Source organism: Lissotriton helveticus, chromosome 7, assembly GCF_964261635.1.
Source record: "Lissotriton helveticus chromosome 7, aLisHel1.1, whole genome shotgun sequence".
Lineage (NCBI taxonomy): Eukaryota > Metazoa > Chordata > Amphibia > Caudata > Salamandridae > Lissotriton > Lissotriton helveticus.
In genome coordinates this window covers 1,498,272,910-1,498,295,300 of record NC_136068.1, presented here as the reverse complement: position 1 = coordinate 1,498,295,300, position 22,391 = coordinate 1,498,272,910, and positions in this window count along the sequence as shown.

Genomic DNA, 22,391 nt, shown 5'->3' with positions numbered 1-22,391 from the left:
TCTTACTGCTGCTCCCGGCTGTGCCTCAGGAGAATTCTAGCTATCTGCGCCCTAGTGGATCAGCGCGTTTTTTTATGCCTTTGACAAAGGGGGCGTGGCCTCAAGCGGGCGAGTCCCAGTCAGGGCAAGGGGAGTACAGCTGGTGGGAAAACCGGCGATTTCGCCCTACCCAGCGCTCGTTTTCCAACGAGAAAGGGTGCCTGCACACAGTAATCGTGCAACAGGGAAGGTGAGTGCGATTAAAAACCAAGTGAAGTTTTCAACTTTTTTAACAATAAAATGCTCGATCTTACTGCTGCTCCCGGCTGTGCCTCAGGAGAATTCTAGCTATCTGCGCGCTAGTGGATCAGCGCGTTTTTTTATGTCTTTGACAAAGGGGGCGTGGCCTCGAGTGGGCGAGTCCCAGTCAGGGCAAGGGGAGTACAGCTGGCGGGAAAACCGGCGATTTCGCCCTACCCAGCGCTCGTTTTTCAACGAGAAAGGGTGCCTGCACACAGTAATCGTGCAACAGGGAAGGTGAGTGCGATTAAAAACCAAGTGAAATTTTCAACTTTTTTAACAATAAAATGCTCGATCTTACTGCTGCTCCCGGCTGTGCCTCAGGAGAATTCTAGCTATCTCCAATTGGTATTAATGTGTTAGGTATTGCTATTTCCTGACTGCTGATTTATAGTGTGAGACTAAATTGATTTATTCTGTCATATTCTCGGCTGTGGCCTTTTGGTATATATTTAATAATTTTCATTATTTATATGTGCACTTTTCTTTTTAATATTTTTTGACACTATAGTTCCTTCTCTTCTTTCAGGCTATATATTTCTGTTGTGCAGACAGTACTATTTACTGTTATCATCATAATGTGATCACTTATGATATTTGACTATTGACATGATGTCATAATATGGGTTTTGTATTTCCATTTAAATACTGTCAATATTCATGATTCTTTTCATTTTATGGCACTATGTCGTTATTCCTTTGGATGGTTCTCTTTATTTAAAACAATTTTTCACAAGGCAATAGGAGGATTAATTACATTTATGTAAAAAAGTGAATACTGTTCAACAATGTATTTATCATTCTCCAATAATGCACTTTATACTCTATGTTTGAAATTTCATAGATTTTCGTGATCACATTATATACATATGTACTGCTTATTGATTTTAATAATACTAGTCTGGCCCTTATTATTTTTGGCACTTGTATGTCAGTTAGTCTTTTCACTATTTTCATGATGTAATGCAGAGAAGGCGTATACACTTTTTTGTATTGTCCCACCTTTATTGCTACTATAAAAGTCTCTCAGTGTTTTGGGCGCGCTATGTGAACAAGCTCCCTTGTGGAGCGAAACGCGTCATCTCTTATTGAATAAACCGTCTTCCTGCAAACTCATTTGAGGAGTGATTGTTTTCTGGCTATATTCCGCTGCATTGTGTGAGACTTTTGAGGTCCAGACCTACCAAATTCCGCCGTCATCTGACGGAACAAGGACTGCTTTTTTCATGTATATATGAGGTTTTTTAAAAATGAATTCCTAACTATATAACTCCTGAAACCTATGGTTTTTTCAGTGAATTTCAAAGGTTCTTTTAAATGCTAATTCCTAACTATATAAGGCCTGAAACCTATGGTTTTTTCAGTGAATTTCAAAGGTTTTTTAAATGCTGATTCCTAACTATATAAGGCCTGAAACGTATGTTTTTTTCAGTGAATATATATATATATATATATATATATATGTATATATATATATATATATATATTCACTGAATACAATATATATATTTTTCAGTGAATATATATATATATATATATATATATATATTCACTGAAAAAAACATAGGTTTCACAAAAGTTATAGTTAGGAATTAGCATTTAAAAAACCTATTAAATTCACTGAAAAAACCATAGGTTTCACACCAGTTATAGTTAGGTGGAAATATTACTCGCATAAAACCATTGAAATTCCCACGTTATAGTTAGTTGGACTCACTATAACTTGCGCGTGCAATGCACTGCTGATGACGTCACATATTACATCACTCATGACATGGTCAGTGACATCACTCATGACATCACTGATGACATCTCAAATGACATCACTGATGACAACATCCTTGTGACAAAGTGGCAGACCTCCTATCAGCAAAATGAATAGGATTTAACAAAACATATTCTACACCCTCCTGAGCAAGTATATTACATTATATTAAATCTAAGAAGGTGTCTTTTGACTTTAAGTTCAGCAACCATATATGAAAATGCTAGTGGTTAGACATTACCTCATTAACAATCAGTTCTCTGCATGCGAAGCACTATCAAGTTTGTGTTATGGTGTTATGGTATTGTGTAAGGAAATAAAAAATGCGCCAAAAGCGAGAACTTGGCTGGAGCTGCATGTATGTTATCTGTAGGGACGTTTGAAAATCAGTGTTCAGAACAACTACTTTGTTGAGATATCTTTTGAAGGTTTCAGTACTCGATGTCGGATACAGCTCGATAAGCAAGGGTAATATCAGTGTAACAACATATTTTTCTCGTATGAATCGAAAATATTTCACTAGGCAGAAAAGTAAAGCAGCAGATGTGTGTGAGGCGCAAATAAGGAGCAGAAAGGGAAAATGGCGTTTAAACTTATAAAAAACTCATGCTAACTTTACACATTTATCAGGGCACATTTAACCATATATTACCCTGCCTTGCTTCGAGTACGTTTCAAATAAGATAAGATAAGATAAGCAAGTGAATTGTTGAAATTAGAGTTCAAAGAAATGTTTAGTTCGAAATCGAGCAGGTGAGGAAAAAAAATTTAGTCCACATAAAACACAAAAATCTGACCAGCACGGAATTGTAATGTCCACTGTTAGTAAAGCCAATAGGTCTGTTTATATAAAAACAGAAGTCCAAAAAACGTGAGAAAGATAGGGAGGGAAAAAAAAACTTAAGACGTCAATGGCTTGCATAAGAGTCATGCTACAATTGAGTAGGCGAAATAAGCAGCAACCGCTTCTAAAAGGAAGTCACTGTTATCATCCGAAAACAAGTCAGCCATCCAATTGAAAAGAGGAAAAGAACATACATGCTCTTCAATTACCGGAGCCTCTAGTACCATCAGAGGACAACTCGGTGACTTTTCTATGTAGCTGTGTGCCAAGAAATCTTGCGCCGCTGCGAATATATTCCAATGACCCAGAACTCCATGTATCGCTGCAAAGGCCATTATCCCTGCGTCGGAACAAAGTTGTTCATGATCAATTAACGGATTCATGAGATGATTGTAATTCACTTCAGGAGATACCAAGTTGCAGAGACATAAGTCCAGGGCCCACATGAAATCACAGCTCAGGCAATGAAATACAGGCTGCACACAGGTGAAATAGGAAAATTGAAATCATAATCCATACGATGCACTCAAAGTCGCGAGTGGCAGGATGCCATAGTACTCAAGCATCCTGTGGCGAAACAGTTCTAAGTGCTCCGGCTCGTTTGCGAGGACAGGACGGACATCCATTTTGTAGTAAACAAAATAGGAACACAAAAGCAGCAGCCACGGGTAGTAGAACAGGAAGTCCACAACGATAGGTCGGAGAATATGGAGTAAAGAGTAGCAGAATGACTTCAAATCATTTCGGGCAAAGAAGTCACTAAACCATTGCTTAGTACTTATAAAAAAAATAGGCCAGCCGTGAAGTGGAGGATGCGTTAAAGATTATGGGAGTCACCTCAGCAAATTGTAAAGGAAGGTCACTATTTAATAAGGTATGCACTTCTCTGCGAGTGTTAGCTAAGTGAAGGAGATATGTTTGTGAACAGATGCTAGGGTAACTTGTTTTTGTGACAATAAGGCTCTTGTTCATGTCTAGTGATTGAACTTTGAATCCAAGGCCGGAATTCGCGGCCAGATGGAAACATCAAGGTTCCCATACGGGGGTGGATAAACTACATTCTGACAGGGAAGCATATGCAGAGTGACTATTACAGCGTAAGGTTTGTCGTTTAATAACTCATAGCAATTCTCATTGCTTGAAAATAAATAACCACTGTTGAGCAATAAGGTAAAAGTCGGCATTATAGCAGGCCCCGGTGTACCTTTGTTAACACATGCAACATTACAGCGGTTCTAGTTAAATAAGTCATGCAACTGGAAGTACCTGGATGTGAATGACTAATCCCATGTTTCAGTACACTCATCTCTATACAGATATAATTTTTTGCCGTCTCTAAGGAATTTGTAAGTGAAAGGGAGCGACTTGGTTTCATGCCAGTAGGAGGTACTGAGCCGCTCGTATCTATTTATGTGAAAATAATTTATGGAATTTGAACACTGAAAAAGCGTAAAAGATAGACTAATTAATTTGTGGATTAGCCATGTTGCAGCTGCGGCTTCTGATACTAAAAAGTGTCTAGGCGTTGAATGTGGAACACCGAAAAAGAAGCGTGTGTCATGGAAAGCAAACGTGGTTTGAAAGTCAAATTTAAAGGTGCAAAGAGAGAGGAGACATTAAGATAGTTTCAGGGATTTAAGTTGGCCGGGTCTTTTCGGGTCTCAGCAGAGGCAGTTTCTTAAAGCTAGGCTCGGTGTCTATCGGGCTGCACTTTTGAGCCCTGGTATAGGCAGACTGTTTTTTTTGCCGGCCTGTAGTGACAGCCTGCTGTTGCAGTAGTTCAAGATAAAGTGGCAGAGCAAAAAACAGAGCCCGATACAGACACGTTCAGAAACTGCAGGTAGATTATGTGTGGTATTGATACTTTTGACACTGCCTAGTTGTGACTAGTGGAGAAGTGACGCAATGAGATCATGGTAGGTGAGTGTAGTAAAGGAACGGAAATTCTTTAAAGAGAGTCATTTTTAGTGTGGATTTCCCTTCTTTTTCTGAAACTTAGGTATAAGAATATTGTTGTGGTGTCACCCGGACTGTAAGTTGAAGTTTTCTGAAAATTATTGAGAGTCAAAATTTATGTTTATTTAACTTGTGCAGCTATGAATCTGTGTCAAAGGCAATAGTCCACAGTTGCTGTAGGTATGATGTTACCTGTTGTACCATACCCTCATGCTATGATATGGAGGGCAAAATTTACAGTGTGGTTTGTGGCCGAGGGCTGCACTGGTGGGTGAGAGGTCAGAGGGGAAAGGGGTGGGGCTAAAGGGAAACAAAGAGTTGTGACTATGACGTTATACAGAAGTTCCTGCAGCAGATGCCTTCATGCACTAAGTTAGTGGAGTTAGCATACATATATCTGTGTTCCTCCTTCCCTTTTCTCAACATCTCTATCTTTGTTCTGCTTCCTTCATATATTTCAGTGTGTCCGGCTTGTTCTGTGTATCTCTGTCTATTGTGCAGTTTCGCTCCATGTTGTCTACCCTCTGAATTCTACCCTTCCTGTCTCTCATGTATTTTCTCTCTATCCTGTTTTTGTTCTCCCTCACTCTTTGTTCTATTCTTTCTGTTTCTCTTGCTCTCCCTCTCTTTATTGTCTTTTTTACTATTCTTTTTTTCCCTTCTGTCCTTCTTTTACTTTGTGGCTTGAATCACGCTCTTGCCTTCCCTCTCCCTTGTGATCTCTCTCTCCTTTCCGTGCTCGTTTTGTATCTCTCTCTGTCTCCTGCTCTCAGTCTTTCTCCTGCATTATCTCTATGGTGGTGTATCTCTCTCTCCCTCCTATTCAGCCTCCTTCTCTCCATCTCTCTCTCCCTTCTGCTCTGCTTGTCCATCTCTGCGTTCCTTCTGCTCTCTCTCTCCCTATTGTGCTGTTTGCCTGCTGTCCTCTCTCTCTCTGTGCCTCCTACCATTTGTTTCCTTTGTGCCCTGTCTGTTGTTTCTACTCTGTGATACCCTGTCCATGTTCATCTTTTTCTTTTTTGTACCTTCCCTCTTTTTCTTGACTTTTCTCTGCCTCCTGTTATTTTTCTTTCTCTCCATTTGTGCTTTCAATGCTGGTCTCTCTCTGCATGTTCGTGTCCCTGCTACTGTCTCTCTCTCTCCTGTGGTCTGTGGCCCTCCTGCCCTGTGTCTCTTTCCTACTCTACATCTCTCTCCATCTCTGTCATTAGTTTTGTGCAACTAGTGATTGTGAAAATGTAGGAAAGAAAACAAATCACTATAATTAACAGAATCTAAATATAAAACTCGAAAGCAAATTATTCACCCAAAATTATGTAAAAAGAAGCTTTAATCACAGTGTGATGTTGGTGTTCCATGGTGATTTATTTTGGCAAGTAAGATGGGTAACAGATATGCTAAGTAAGATTGTGTAGCAGTGCAAATTTTAAAGATCGCATGTAGTATCCTGGAAATGTGTGGGAGATTACACTGTAAATGAAGTTTGATTTTAAATAAATCTGGGTGAAAAATTTGGTTATTTGATGTGTTTAAAAAACAATTATTGAACTTAGTTAGGCTTTAGGATATCTAATGGTAGAGAATATTAGGGAATATATCTGTTAGGCTTGTTATTTGGCACAATGGGTGTATGTTGTGTAATAAATATGTCTGTAATATGTTAATTAAATTTCAGTATTTTTCTTTTTTATAGTGTTTGGTGCTGAAAAGCAACAACCTGTATTCTACTTGATAGACTTTTCAACGATCAAATTCTTTTTTACAGGTGAGTTTTTTTTTTTAAGGCAAATTATTTTTGTGCAGATTAAAATATTAAGCAAGATTTTTAAGAATATTTGCACTGCTTCTCTTTTGCTGGAGGATTTTATCTTCTATTTTTATCATGTCTGTACCTGCTTGCACTAGATATGTATTTTGAGATAGGTTTCCACTGTCTGTTGGCACTATCTTTTTATGGGCCTGGTCCATGTGTTATTTTCTATGCAGTTCTGGTTCATCTATCCTTTGACTGTAAGAGTTTGCTGTTTGCGTGGATTAATTCTTGCTAAGTCTTCATTATCTCTCTAACTCATGCTGTATCATTTGTGTGCAGTCGTTTTTCTTCATTTACAGAGGTGTATTATGATATGGCTGTTGGTGTGATGGGCATTTTTTCTGCAGATCTGTGACTGTACTATCTGTTTGCACCCTTTTATATGCATTTGCAGAGGTCTATTATGATGTGGTTCCTCATGCTTAGCATGAAATTTTGTACATACGATGAAATTCACATGCTGAATATGCTGTTGAAAGGTAAAAGCAACTGTCTCTGTGGGAAGTAGTAATCTGTTTAGTGAATGTTTTCATTTGTACATTGTGAGCCCCCCCTTCAGTCTGTATACAGTTTGAATAGCAGTTTGTAGTGGTGAACTCAGAAAATAGATCCCTAAAAATAAATTATAAAGTCTATCAACAGTTCTACAGTCCAGAAAACCTAAAAACAAATTTCACAGTAAGATGTCTTTTTACAGCAGAATTTATTTAAAAAAATTAAAAGGGATAGTGTTAATGTCTAGGATCATATTGTCAGTTTGTTTTCAAACAAGAGGAAGGTGCTATCTTAATCTATGTAGTTAATGTGTTACAAAGTATGAAAATGTATGTACTTTAAAAATTAGTAAAGGTAATTTTTTGTTATCTATTCATGAAAAAGATATAATTTAGTCTTTATATTTCTTTAAAAGGATACAGAAGAAACAAAAAGATTCCTAAAATGGAAAATTACTCCGACAACATTTATTTACATTTTGAAATTGTTAATGAATTGATAGAGCAATTACTAGATGGAGTATTTCAAGAGGAAATTGAGTCAGAAAATGAGGACTTTATGGACAATACTTTCGACAATGCTTACTTAGAATTGGTGGAAGGGGAAGAACAGAATTTGGATGATGAAAATTTTGATTATGAAGAAGTACCTGATGAAATTATGCTACAAGTCATTTTAGAATATGAAATTTTAAATGAATAAAATAATTTTTGATAGAAAAATATTCTTGAAGGCAGTTTTCTTGTACTTTTCGTCGTTGATCTGCTTTCTGAGAATGAGAATAAATGTTTTCATGAAGTGTATAGGAGATTATAGTCAAAAAAATTAAAAGCACTAGGATCACCTACAGTGCTTGAAAATTAGTGTAGTGTTCATATGCCTGAAAAATTAGAATCAGAAAATACGTCTATAATGCTGACACAGCTATGGACTGTCATAAATTTAGAACCAACATTCACTACAGGATTTCCTACTCTGTTCAGAGACTGTTTCTTTGTCTTTATTCTACTTATAAAATAAACCAGTGGTTATAATTTGTATGTTATATGCTAGTAGAGGTCTATATTATTTTTTAACTTTTTTCTTAACAGATTGTAATTTTTATCAGAAACATCAATCAGTATGCCGACCAGAAATGAAAAAAGAAAGCTGTATAAACGGACATACCATTTGAAGAGGAAAGAATTAGAAGAATTACCTAATCAACAAAGGACGGATAAAAACAAGAGTGCTCCTGGTAAGAGCAGCAAGGATTTTATAAAAAAGATGTCTCAAACGAAAAGTAAATTGGATAATGTTCAAAAGGAAAAACAGTTGTCAGTATCTACAAGGAGAAATGGGAGAAAAAAGAAAAATGTTTCTGAAATCAGCAGTGAGGAAAATATGTACAGTAAAAGACGTACTAATCAGTTTGCGGAAATCAGGAAGCGTATGTTTTATAACAGAGTAGTTTATTATATTAAAAAAAGGAAAAAGTTTCTAAAAGGAAATCTGCTTTTTAAAAGAAGAAAAAATATATATAGGATGTTGCTGAGCGCGCGTTTGAGACAAAAAAAAATATTTCTTTTAGTAATTAATAGAATAAATACACTGAATAAGGCAATCAGAGTTTTAAAAGCTAAGAGTAAATGGAAGAGACACATTAATAGAAGTAATTTTTGTAAAGTGTTTTCTGGGAAATGGATGCATACTTCAAGTTCTGAGCCATTTTTTAATGAAGAGAGTTACTTTCAAAGTAACGATTTGTTGCATGCAGTTGACACCAGTGGTCGAGCATATGAGGTGAAGGATGGTTGTCCTATTGAGAAAGAGAAAATTGTGGTTAGAAATGCAGAAGAGGTGATAGCTGGAGAAGTTTTACAGGGACGTCTTAATGTTCCTGTTTACAGTTGGAATTGTAGTAGTATTTGCAGTGTACGACAGGATTCAATTGATTTCTTTCGCAATTTCTTACGTAAGTACACTAAGGAAAGTCTAAAAAAAAATATTGTAATGTTGCAAGAATTAGACCGTTGCAGAGTGAGAGAAAAAACAGGTCTGCAAGGCCATTCTCTGGCTTGTCTTTCTAAAAAAATATGCCAGAGTGTTTTTCATCACTTCAGGATGTTAGCAGTGCATCATACTAAAATGAGAAAATTAGTGAGAAAGTTGTATTATGCAAAAAGTCCAGCACTTAAACTTAAACAGTTAAATAGTGCTCTTTTGCATGGATGTCAATTAGATGTTAAGAAGATTTGTGCAGAAATTGAGGTAAGTTATTTTGGTCCAGATGAAGACAATGCAGAAACTGATATAGTTATAGAAGGAAATGTGTTAGAAAATGTCGGACATTTTAATACTGAAGATTTTGAACAGGAAATAACAAAGTTTAAGGTCATTGCAGGTGAAAAACCAAATTTTCCTTGTGTGTGTTGTCGACGCATTCATTACAAAAGTCAAACTAGGTTAGTTGATTTATATTTAAAAAGTGAAGATGAAAATAATAGTCAGTGGAAAGATTTTGCGACTTATTTGTTGGTAGAAAACTATTTTGATTTGGGTTTTGAGCAACGTATTTGTAAATATTGTTAGAATAAATTAAATGAAAATAGAATGCCTGCTAGAGCTGTATATAATAATCTTGAGTTGATAAATATTCCATCGGAACTGAAGGATTTAAATACTTATGAGACTATTCTGATTCAATGTGAACATCCTTTTCAGGCTATTGTTCGTATGGAGCCTAAGACTGGGAAATTAAATCCTTCAGATTTACAAAGAGGATTAAAGGGTAGAGTTGTATATTTGCCACTTGATTTAAAAAAAAATATGGAGACAATTGGTGTTGAAAATGTAGAAGAGGAACCTCTAGTTATTCTAGTTAATGGTGTACCTACAAAGAGTAAGAAAATCTGGCAAGATTTAGTGGATGTTAGGAAAGTCAAAAAGGCAACGTTGTATTTATTCAAAAACAATAAATACTATAAAATTGTATACATAGAAGAAGAGGAAGTAAGTGAAGAAGAGGATAATGATTTGTCTATTGGACAAATTGAAAAAGTTGACTTGTCCAGAAGTGAAGAAATTTAGGAACATTACAGTGTTCATCCACTGCATTCCAAAGAAGCAATGGGGAATGCTATTGAATTATTTCAGATGAAAAAAGCAAAAGGAAGTCCTATTAGTGTATGGGAAGAAAGTTTGGAAGGTCGTTGTTTCCCACAGTTATTCCCAACAGGTCAAGGTGCACGATATGATGATCGACCTATGCAGATTCCTGCCTCTGAGTACCGGACAAAAAGATTATATGCAGAAGATTCGAGATTTCGTCAATGTATTCCATATTTGTTTCATCTTCTGTTTGAGAGTGACTTATCTGGTCTTTCTTATGCAGTAAACCATATCTTAAAAAGTGGAGTGCATCTGCAAAATGTTTCAGCAAAGGAATTTATGGATAAAGTGCAACAGAAAGACAGTGTTTTGGATTCTCACCTAATTAATTTAATGGCATGTCAGCATGGTACTAATGAGTATTGGTACCGTTGTCATGGAGATTTGAAATGCATGCTTAGAAACTTAGGAGCACCTACATGGTTTTTAACTCTAAGCTGTGCAGAGTATGCTTGGGAAGATTTACTTGAATTTCTTCGGGAGGCGAATGCAAATATAGAAAATATAAACTACAAGACACCTGGAGAACTGTGTTCGTTGGATCCGGTTAATGTTTGCAGATATTTTAATCATAGATTTGAAGCTATGATGTCTTTTATTACAAACAAGAAAAATCCACCTCTTGGTGAAGTTCTGGATTTCTTTTGGAGAAAAGAGTATCAAGCGAGAGGTGCTCCTCATATTCATATGCTATTATGGATCAAGGATGCTCCCAAATGTGGAACAGACTCGGATGACACCGTACTGTCTTTTATTGAACAATATGCCACTTGTGAGATACCTAATAGTACAACTGATAAGGACTTAAGAGGAAAAGTGTTACGCTTTCAAAGACATCGTTGTGGAAAATATTGCCGGCGAAAATTCAAATCAAATAATAAATTCTATACCAAATGTCGTTTTGGATTTGCACGACCGGTGCTTTCAAAAGGAAGAGTCAACAATTTTATGTCATCTTTGCGACATAATATCACAAGAAGATCACCCAAAAATACCTGCAATTTAAGAAGAGGTGAAGAGTCCAAGTATATAAATGACTATAACCCAGTCATTTTGTCCAAGTGGAATGCTAACATGGATATACAATATGTTGCGGACAACTCTATTGCTGTGGCTCGATATGTAACGTCTTACATCACGAAATCTGAAAAGACAGAACTGAAGGAGATGTGGGAAGACATTTCTCATGAAAAGAGCCTAAGCAAGAAATTGTATACGTACAGTTTGAAGATGTTATCTCATCGAGAAATTGGAGCATATGAATGTTGTGATCGATTATCATCAGCAAGTCTTTATGCGAAATCTAAAACTATCCTGTGGGTGAGTTTAGGTCTTGCAGGAACACGAAACCGGGTTTTGAAACCTGTGCAAGAAATTGAATATTTAGCACAGAAAGAACCAAACAGTACAGACATTCTGAAAACAAATATGTTGGATACATACTATCCAAATAGAAGTACTCTGCTTGAAAACATTTGTATGTATGAAATACTTGAAAAATACAGTTTTAAAAGGAATATTACAGAGAATATTGATAAAGGTGTATATGCTGTAATTGGACATGAAGGATGTCTGGTCAAACAAAGAAAAGGACACTTGATTAATCACCGAAAACTGAGTTGCGAAAGTCCTGACAAAAGAGAATTTTATTATTTAGCTCTTTTGCAACTCTTTAAACCATGGCGTACAGAAGAGGAACTACTTGGTGACTTTGATAGTTATGAAGATTCATTTAACGCATCTAAAAGTAGTATAGAATGTCCTGTTTTTAGTAATTATCTCCAAATGCTGAACGACGAAATAGAGCAAGAAGCAACAATTGCAGCGGAGATTGCTAGAGACAGTTCTCAAGATAGTCAAAGTTCTTCTTCGTTGAGTTAGGATCCACTGGGACAACCAATTATCCAAAATGAAGCAGCCACTGCCATGGATGAGGTGGAAAGAGCAATGCAGCAAGCTCAAGAGGATATAATAAACTTAGAAGAATTGGCGAAGCAACTTAATCTTGAGCAAAGACAGATATATGATGAAGTGACAGAGCACATTGAGCATGGTTTTCGTCATGAGAAAAAAGAATGCTCATGTATGTCATTTGAACCTATTCGACTATATGTAAGTGGAGAAGCTGGAACTGGTAAAAGTTTTCTAATTAAATGAATTACTACATATCAGCATATAACTCAGTCAACACTGTCTTGTGTTGTTACTGCTCCAACTGGATTGGCAGCACATAATATTAAAGGTATTACTTTACATCGTTTACTGATGCTGCCAGTTGAACATGAAAATAAATTACAATATCACAAGCTATCTGGAGAAGCTTGTTGTGAATTTTCTAGAGTCCTTAAAAAAATGAAACTTCTCATTATTGATGAGGTAAGCATGGTATCCAATTTAATGCTTGCTTTTGTGCATTTAAGAATGCAATATATACTTAAAACAGAGTATGATGTGTTATTTGGAGGCAAACATGTCATAGTTTTTGGAGATCTACTGCAACTAACTCCTGTGGAAGGACAACCTGTATTTGAAACTGTTACACATGAAGACACCAGAAAGTGCCTGGGCAGTATTGGAAATGTTAATATATGGTCACATTTCAAATATACTGAACTGATTCAAAATATGCGACAGGCAAAGGATACTAAATATGGAAATATTCTTCAAGATATAAGGATTGGAAAACTAACTGAAGATGCGAAAGAAACTCTACAAACACGATTACTTTCCAAGTTGTTTCCCAATGAAGATAATGTACCTGAGAAAATATATAGTAAAGAGGTAGATGATAAGTCAGTCATATGCTTGATGCCAACTCTAAAAGAATGTTCGGTTTTCAATGAAAAAATGTTGAAGTTAGAAAATCAAGAAATTAAGAAACTGGAAGCTAAAGATAGAATAGAGCATGAAGGAAGTACTATTATTTTGCCTCAAAAGTTGAAGTTAAAATTGGATTCTCTTCAGAAATCTATATCTAAAACTGCTGGCTTAGAAAACAATCTGTATGTATGTTTAAATTGTCGGATTATTTTACGGAGAAATTTACATGTAGAAAGAGGTTTGGTGAATGGAGCAATGGGTAATATTGTTGGTTTTGTGAATTACCCAAACAGAGATGAGATTGAATTTTTAAGAATCAAATTTGATGGAATTGAGGAAGTTCAACAATTCAGTCGCTGTTCAACTCGTTTTTTGCTTGTGAAAGACGTATATGTCCGTCGGAAGTAATTTCCAATTTGTTTGGCATATGCAGTGACTATTCACAAATCTCAAGGTTTAAGTGTAGATTGTGCTTTGGTAAATATTGGAAGCACTGTATTCAAAGAGGGTATGGCGTATCTTGCTTTATCTTGAGTTAGAACTTTATCTGGACTTTATCTAATTGATTTTGATGAGACAAAGATTAGTGTAGATTTAAATTGTGTGAAGGAGTATAATAGGTTAAGAAGAGAATATGCTCCAAGTTTACCTCAATATCCTTTAATTCAAAAGTGTATGGTTGGTCAAAAAAGGAGAAATGAGGAAAAATGTAGTGAAGTAGTAGAGAAACGAAGAAAAAATGATGAAGCTGTCATTGGTAGCAGTAAGAAAAAGGTTAGTATTTAAGAGATTGTTGGATTTAAATTTGAAAACAGGTCTGGTGTCAACTGCTATGCAAATGTAGTGGTTAATGTTGTTTTTTTCTAAAAAGTTTACAGCAACAGATTGTACAAAATCGGGAGCAAACATTTTGTTGTTCGTTAAATTCTGTCTTTGAAAAATGTAGCAGTGGTAATAGTGAAGTGGCAAGTGTTTCAGAACTAAGGAATGTTTTAGACACATGTGCAGGACTAAATCAATTTTCTCAGAATATTCAGCAAGATTGTCAGGAATTTATTATGTATTTGCTTACAGTTTTGGAAGATGAAGGTGTAGATATTGATAGTCTTTTTGGCCTTTCTTATAAATGGGAACATAATTGCGATAATTGTTCATTTTCAAGTAGTACTGACATACACACAGAAAGATTTATATATTTAACATTACCAGATTGTAAAACAGTGTCCTTTAATAAACTAGTTAAAGATGCGTATCAAAACATGGTCTGCTCTCAATGTAACTCAGAAATGTTATCAACATTATTTATCCACAGATATGGACAGTATGTAATTTTAATGTTTCAACGATGCAGAGCTGATGGGAGTAAATTGTCAACTTTAATAAAAAATTTTGTGGCTTCTCAAATATCTATTTCTAGAAGAACATTTGTAACTGTAGCAATTATTTTTCATGAAGGGCCTTCAATATCATCAGGACATTACATAGCTTATTTGAAGTCTCCAACAGGCTGGACGCTCTGCAATGATAGTCAATTGACTTTTAAGAAGCGTTTGCCTTTTGACTTAACAAATTCTTATCTGCTATTTTTGCAACCTAAATTTCAGTAAAATTACTTGGTGTAGGAAGATTAATACTGTAAAGATATGAAACTCTGTTCTTTAGAAATATCATGTGACTGAGGGTGTGCAAATTTAGAAATGAAATGTGTATTTGGCATAGTGATAGTATCAGGTATAGGTTTCCTTAATGTTTAATGGTACAGAACACGTTGGAATTTTTACTTGAAAGGTTGAGAAAAGAATGGATAAGACTTCGATTGAGTAATTTGGGAAAATAACGAGTTAACTCATACTATTTGGCCACGCGGAAAAATATGAGACAACAAAATGTGTACTTGAGATAAATGTTTTTAGAACATACTTGCACGGAAGTTTGTTGAGAGGTATTTAAAAAATAACGAGTTAACTCATAATATTTAGCCACGCGGAAAAGTATGAGACAACAAAATGTGTACTTGAGATAAATGTTTTTAGAACATACTTGCACAGAACTTTGTTGAGAGGTATTTAAAAGTAAGTGGCATGGTTTAATTAGTTTGTAACTGTGGAGTATGTACTGTGCTTACTCAAGAAATCGCAAATTAGAGAAAAACATTTAAGACATGTTTTTTTCAGGTATTTATATTATGTATAGGGATCTTGTATGGGTTTTTTAAACACAATCATTTAGATTGTGTTTTTTTTCCCCGCTGTCACATGATGATTACGATTGAAATCACTGTTTATAGTGAAAATCAATATATTCTGAGGACAGCAAAAATAAACCATGTAATATGTTGTCTAAGTTATTTTGTTACATTGGATTTAGAAATATGTATTATAACAGATTTGTTTATTGTCTTCCACAGATATTACATTTATAAGGTAAGTACAACTAATAACATCCGAGAGTTTCCTCTGCCTCTCTCTTATCCTTATTCCTTTCATCCTCTTCCTTTGTTAGTGCTGTTTAGTCACGGTTATTCCCTTTAACTCATCCACATTCTGCGTTGTTTAATTTTCTTTCCTGTTTCTCTTACATCTTTTCTGTCACTATTTCATCCAGTCTATCTATCTCTTCAGTTTGTTACTTACGTTGTCTCATGGTGACTCACCGTTATTGACCCTGTATCACCTTTGTTTTCTGAATCTTAATTCCTTTGTCTTACTGTACCTTAATATTTGTTCCCTTACTCTGCTTTCATTAATTATGCTCAATTCCCAAACTTAAATCTATAGTTTAGTTCCCTTACCCTACTTCATTTCTCTTTATCTCTCTCTTACAGTCCTTGTCTGTTTCTACCCCGTTCATCTTCTGTTACTCACCCTTTTTCACTCTGTTTCTCTTAGTGTTCTTCCTTTATTTTATCTATCTCTTTAAGACATTTCCGTACTCTTAGTCCGTTTCTTTTAGAGACTGTTTGTTTCGTGTATTATCACTGATCATACTCTCATTTTCTCTCTCACTTTCCTTTCCTTTAGACAGTAATTCTTTCAGTGCTATTATCTCTTTCAATGAATTCTTTTACTCATTGATTTATATACTACACATTCTGTCTCTGTCTCTCTCTCAGTCTTTTTTCTTTCACTTTCTGTTTCATTCACTTTTACTTTGTTTTGTTTTATGAAATGTACATTATAACCTTATTTTTACTTTTCTTCCACAGATACTATGTTTTTTAAAGAATTTTAGTTTTACTTTGTTACTATTTCTTAGGTAAGTATAAAAAATAAAAATACTTTTCCATCACTGTGATATTTCTTTGTCTATCCTGGTCATACCAGTGTCATGTTTTATGTAAACAGTTCCACGCAGGATTGGCTGCACTGTCACAAGGAGCCCCTTAAAAGTAATTTTATGAAATCAACAACATTTCACTGAGTCAGTTCACCAACGCTGATGTGTGGAAACATTGCAGGTAAATGATGTGTGTTAAAGAACTTTGGGGCATATTATCAATGGGGTTAATCTCTGCTTTTTTGGGTTTAAAAGCCAAGAAAGTGGAGATAAAATTATCTCTCTAGTACGTAGCTGTTGCTAACACCAGTTAGCAACATCTAGTTGGAGATAGCGACCATCTTGTGCCCTGCTTTGCTTGTCAGTGATATTTACCACTAATGACATGCAAAGTAAGCATGCCAACATGTTAACGACTGGAAACAGTTGCTAACATTGCTATCTCCTATTACCCACTTTTGGAGATATTCGCGCTAAGCACGAATATCTCCAAAAGCTAACACCTGCCCCTGAGCAGTTCTTAGCTAAGTTATCTAATGGTAGGTGGATAACATGACTAAGAGCAGTAGCTCGGTAATGCATGAATATCGCTGACTTTACAGCAATATTCATGCATTTTGACCAATTTTTATCGCTTAGGACAGTGGTTCGCAAACTTTTTTGACCTGTGGTTCCCTTGACCTACTCGGCAGTTGGCCGTGGCTCCCCACCATTTTTTTTACCAGTGGGTGGGTGGTATGTACCTCCTGTTATCTTCCTTTAAGCAATTGGGACGCATTCTTTCACTCATCCAACCATCCGTTTACTGATCCAGCCATCCGCTCTCTCATCCATCCACCCTTTCACTTCACTGATGTATCCATGCTTTTGTCCCTCTGTCCCCTTTCACTAACTTATCAATCCTTACATTCACCATTTCACTTATCAATTAATCCATCCACGCATTCACTTGTCCATCATCTACCCTTTCATTCATTCATCCATCTATCCTTTCACACACCCATCCACCAATTCACTCATCCATCAGGTGCCCTTTTGCTCATCCATCCATCCTTTAACACACCCATCCATCCTTTTACCCATTCATCCACCCTTCCACCCATACATCCATCTATTTACCTTTTCTCTCATCTATACTTCCACTCATTCGCTTATCCATCCATCTTTTCTTTGATTATCTATCCATTCCCCTTTCATTCATCCATTCAACCTTTCAGTAACCCATCCAGCCATTCAGACATTCCATACTAATTTACTCACCCACCTTTCCACATTATGAGCTGAGCCTTTGTCTGCAGAGTTGCAGGTAGAAGAGGCCTATCAAGAACAAACTACAGCAAGGGGTGGGGTGCGGTGGGGGAGAGTTCACAATGCCTCTGTACATAGGCAGACTGAAAACGTAGAAGTCATGAGTCACACATGATGTACAGTGCCAGGATGTGAGGTTACTGTAAAATGGTGTTGTTTCCAGGGCTTTAATCGGTGTTAAAAAAATGGGGGGGTCTCTTCAAAGGGGGTGTTGGATGTAATTCCGAGGGCAGTTTAAAACACCTAAGCTCAACATCTGCGTTTAGCATAGTGTTGCGCCCGACTGGTGTTATGTTGTTTCTGTCATTGCATGCAGATGTATAATACAGCAAGTATCTTTACACCAACAACAAGCCAGGACTATTGGCTTTGTCAATGGTTGCTAGTTCCTTAAAATACAAAAGCAGCAACCATGGCATTGTTGAATATAAGATTGAAAATACTTCTGTTCAAAAATGATGAGACAATGAAAGAACGTTAACCTGTTCTTTTAAACTTATTTCATAGCCTTCTTTAAATGAAGTGTTTTCTAACATTGCAGCGTGGGCGTTTTACTTTTTTTTATCTAACAGAATCCCTTCTGTACGTTGAGGCAGGAGGAGCGCCATATGCTTGAACACTCCTGACTGCCCCATTCTCATTCAGTAAGTGGCAATCAGCCCCATACAGAATTTCAATGGGCGGGAGGGGCTGCTCCTGTGCTCCTGGAGGAGTGCGAGGCCGTTCCAGCAGCGGGGGTGAGGCCTCTCACAGGGGAGCAGCGCTGCTCCCTGTGATGGCCACAATTACAGATAACAGGGTAGGGACATCCGTGGAATTTACGGACGGTTGGTCACTCTAGTGTGCGCGGCGTCCTTGGCACCTCATTACGGCGCACTGGGGAGCCGCGGTGCACAGTTTGGGAACCACAGGCTTAGGAGATAAACCTTCATAATAGCAAGACTCCTAAGCGATAAAAATCGCCGCAGCTCGGCGATAAAAATATCGCCGCTAAACCAACATAGTGATAATTATCGCTAGTTGTTGGTAATATGCCCCGAAGATCGCACATTTGACTTTCGCCGGCTATCGCTAGAATTTTCCGCGGTGTTAGTGCGTTATTATCAATGCGAACACATATGTGATAGTAAATCCTGTAACAGCCGGCAGCAGTTAACATTACCGCGTGAAAACAAGCGTTGTTTTCACGCACTAATGTGTGCCTTGTAATTAGGGGAGGGGGTGGATTCAGTTTTATTTTCCACACCCCCATGTTAACGCTGCCGAATGCTTGATCAGAGCAGGCCTTGGCAGTCGTACGATAAACAAGTTTATTCCAACTCTTTTTCTCAGAACGCCTGTGTTCGTGATAGGGTCTTTTCCCCTCCAACCACATTTTGCATGTGGTTTGACGTACGCCCACTTTGCATGTTATTAACTTTCTGTGCGGCAGACATGCAAAGTGGTCTTACGGCAGGCGTTGTAATGACGTTTTCAAAAAGTTGCTGGGGAATATTTACAAGTGTAGGCAAAACATTATCGCCGCTTTTATCGGCAGGAAACTGCCGATATAGGGGCGAAAATGGCCTTGATAATATGCTCTATGAATTGCAATTGAACGTAATGTTAGATATAAAGACATCTAACATAAGTTTCGATTGGAATTTATAGAACATATTATGAAGGCGATTATCGTCACTTTACCGGCAGTGTCCTGCCGATAAAAGCGACGATAACGTATCACGTCTTCTTCATAATATGCCCCAAGTATCGCCGCTTTTTTGAATAATTCTGCTGGGAAAGCGGCGATACTTCAGCTTGTGAATAGAGCTCTTTTTGGTACAATGAGTTAGTTCTGAAAATAACTTTTTTTTTGTTTTGTAGTTTTTTATTTTTTTGACAAGTTTTATATTGTTTTTGATTTTTTTAAACTGGAGCCGAAATTTTGAACTGTGAAACTGTGAAACAGGATAAAAAAAAATTGAAAAAAAATCATCTTCTGTCGGAGCATTGATGTTCATTAATTCTTTTTTCAATAAGAGTGAGGCTCTGCTCTCCGTACACAATCATTTCTGAACACAAGTTGCATTTCATATGCACTGATGACAAATATGGTCTCAAGTCCAACTGTGCAGTGGATGGAGATGCAGGTCGCCCTCCAGATGATGTGCTGGCCACAGCTGGTGGTAGTTGTGTTGCCAGAGCTCTTGTAGATGCCTGTGCAAATTTCACAGGATGCACTTGTCTGACATGCCTCATCATCGTATGTATCGAAAAGGATTACTTTTTCGAAGGATTTCCTCTTGAAAGAACTGCGTCACATATTGTGCAAGTAACTTTCGGAGCATTCACTTTTTTTTGTTCCTTAGGATAAGTAAAAAATTGCCAGATGAAAGATTCCTTCCTTTTTGTTAAAGGTAGTCGATAATTTTCCTCAGATTCAGAAGATGAATTCTGTGCGGCAGACATTTCACCAATCTCTTCGGAAAGATGTAAAAGGTTCTTCTCCCTTGAGAGTGAAAAAGATAGTGAGGGAAGTGGGTGGGGTTCTGGAAAATTCCAGAATAGAAACTACTATGAACCAATAGGAAGTGTTGTTTTCGAGTCACATGACTTGACATGCGAGCATTAGGACGTATACGCGGTGACAGTACCCGGTCACGTACGTCATTTGGAAGTATCGGTCTAATTTAATGAAGTTTCAAAACGTGAAAAGGAGGAAAGGTAGACACTCCCTGATCTTGTACACCTTCTCAGGGGGCCCCAAGAAGAATATTGATGAACTATAAAACCTTTTTTATTCTTAAAAAAATACGATCATTTTCTTCAGATTCAGAAGATGAATTCTGTGCGGCAGACATTTCACCAAACTCTTCGGAAAGATGTAAAAGGTTCTTCTCCCTTGAGAGTAAAAAAGATAGTGAGGGAAGTGGGTGGGGTTCTGGAAAATTCCAAAATAGAAACTACTATGAACCAATAGGAAGTGTTGTTTTCGAGTCACATGACTTGACATGCGCGCATTAGGACGTGTACGTGGTGACAGTACCCGGTCACGTACGTCATTTGGAAGTATCGGTCTAATTTAATGAAGATTCAAAACATGAAACGGAGGAAAGGTAGACACTCCCTGATCTAGTACACCTTCTCAGGGGGCCCGAAGAAGAATATTGATGAACTGTAAAAACTTTTTTATTCTTAAAAAAATACCGGGGTGCGCGCACCCGGTCGCGCACGAAAGTTTAAAAAGGCGTTCTCCTCCATTTACTGACAAGTTTCAAAACGTTAAAAAGAAGGCAAGGTAGAGACTCCCTAATCCTCTAGAGCTTTACAAGGAGTCCCTAAACAACTCTGCCAGTCAAGAAAACTTTTTTTTCGGATAAAAACATTTGCCGAAATTCATTGATAAAACTATAGGTTACAGTCAAGATATAGTTAACAATTAGCATTTAAAAAACCTTTGAAATTCACTGAAAAAACCATATGTTTTAAACACGTTATAGTTAGGAAGTAGCATTTAAAAAACCTATGAAATTCACTGAAAAACCATAGGTTTTACACACGTTATAGTTAGGAAATAGCATTTACAAAACCTATGAAATTCACTGAAAAAACCATAGGTTTGACACATGTTATAGTTAGCTGGACATTTCACTCATATAAAACCATTGAAATTCCCCCGTTATAGTTACTTCAGCTAACTATAACTCGCGCGCCCGCAATGCACTGCTGATGACTTCACATATTCCTTCACTCATGACATGGTCAGTGACATCACTCATGACATCACTCATCACATTATCTATTAAATGTGTTAGTTCTGAAAATTAAATATTTTTTATATATGTATATCTGAAAGTTGGTGGAACAAGAATTGAGTATATAACTATATAAATGGCTGCTTTTTTGATGAAAAATAGATTGTATAACGGACTGATTAAGTATATCTTAATGAGTACATGGGTTAGTGAGTAATTGTTAAATATATATATATATCTGTATCAGTCTGTCAGTTTCTGTGTAAGTGGCTGCATGTGTTGGTGAGTAGCTATATGAGTGATACATTATGTCTATATAGGTTATTGTTTGTTTGATTCTTAGTTAGAGTGTCTGAGTGTCTAAGTGTTAATATGCTACATTAGGAGATCTTACATAGTGCATACATGCATGAATGAGTGACATACTGTTTCTATGTGTTGTAGGCAGCATATGTCCTAGACTGTATGGGCGAATAATTTACAAGCTCAAATACATTTACATTTACAATAACTGTGTGTGGGTAGTACATATAGAGGTTATTATTTCTTTCTTTTCTGTATGAATGTATATATCACTGTCTAAGTAAATAAATTACGTTTTTAATAGTGTTTTTCTGACTAAGTACATATGTTTTAAACTAATACATATAGGTTATGTGTGAGTAACTCTATGGTTGAGTGTCAGTGTGTAACAGGATGATTTGGATGTATCAATGTATAAGAACATATGTTGACTGAATACATATATGAGTCACTGTATTTAATATATGAGTGACTGTATATGTCTGTTGATGAATAAGTGGTTGTGTATATATATTTTCAAATTACTAAATAGGTGTGTTCTAAGTGGCATTGGTATGCTTATTGTATTTAAAATGTTATTTTCTATTTTTAAGTGTGTGTAATAAAGGTTATATTAGGGTGAGTAAAGATCTGCCACTCTTGTACAAG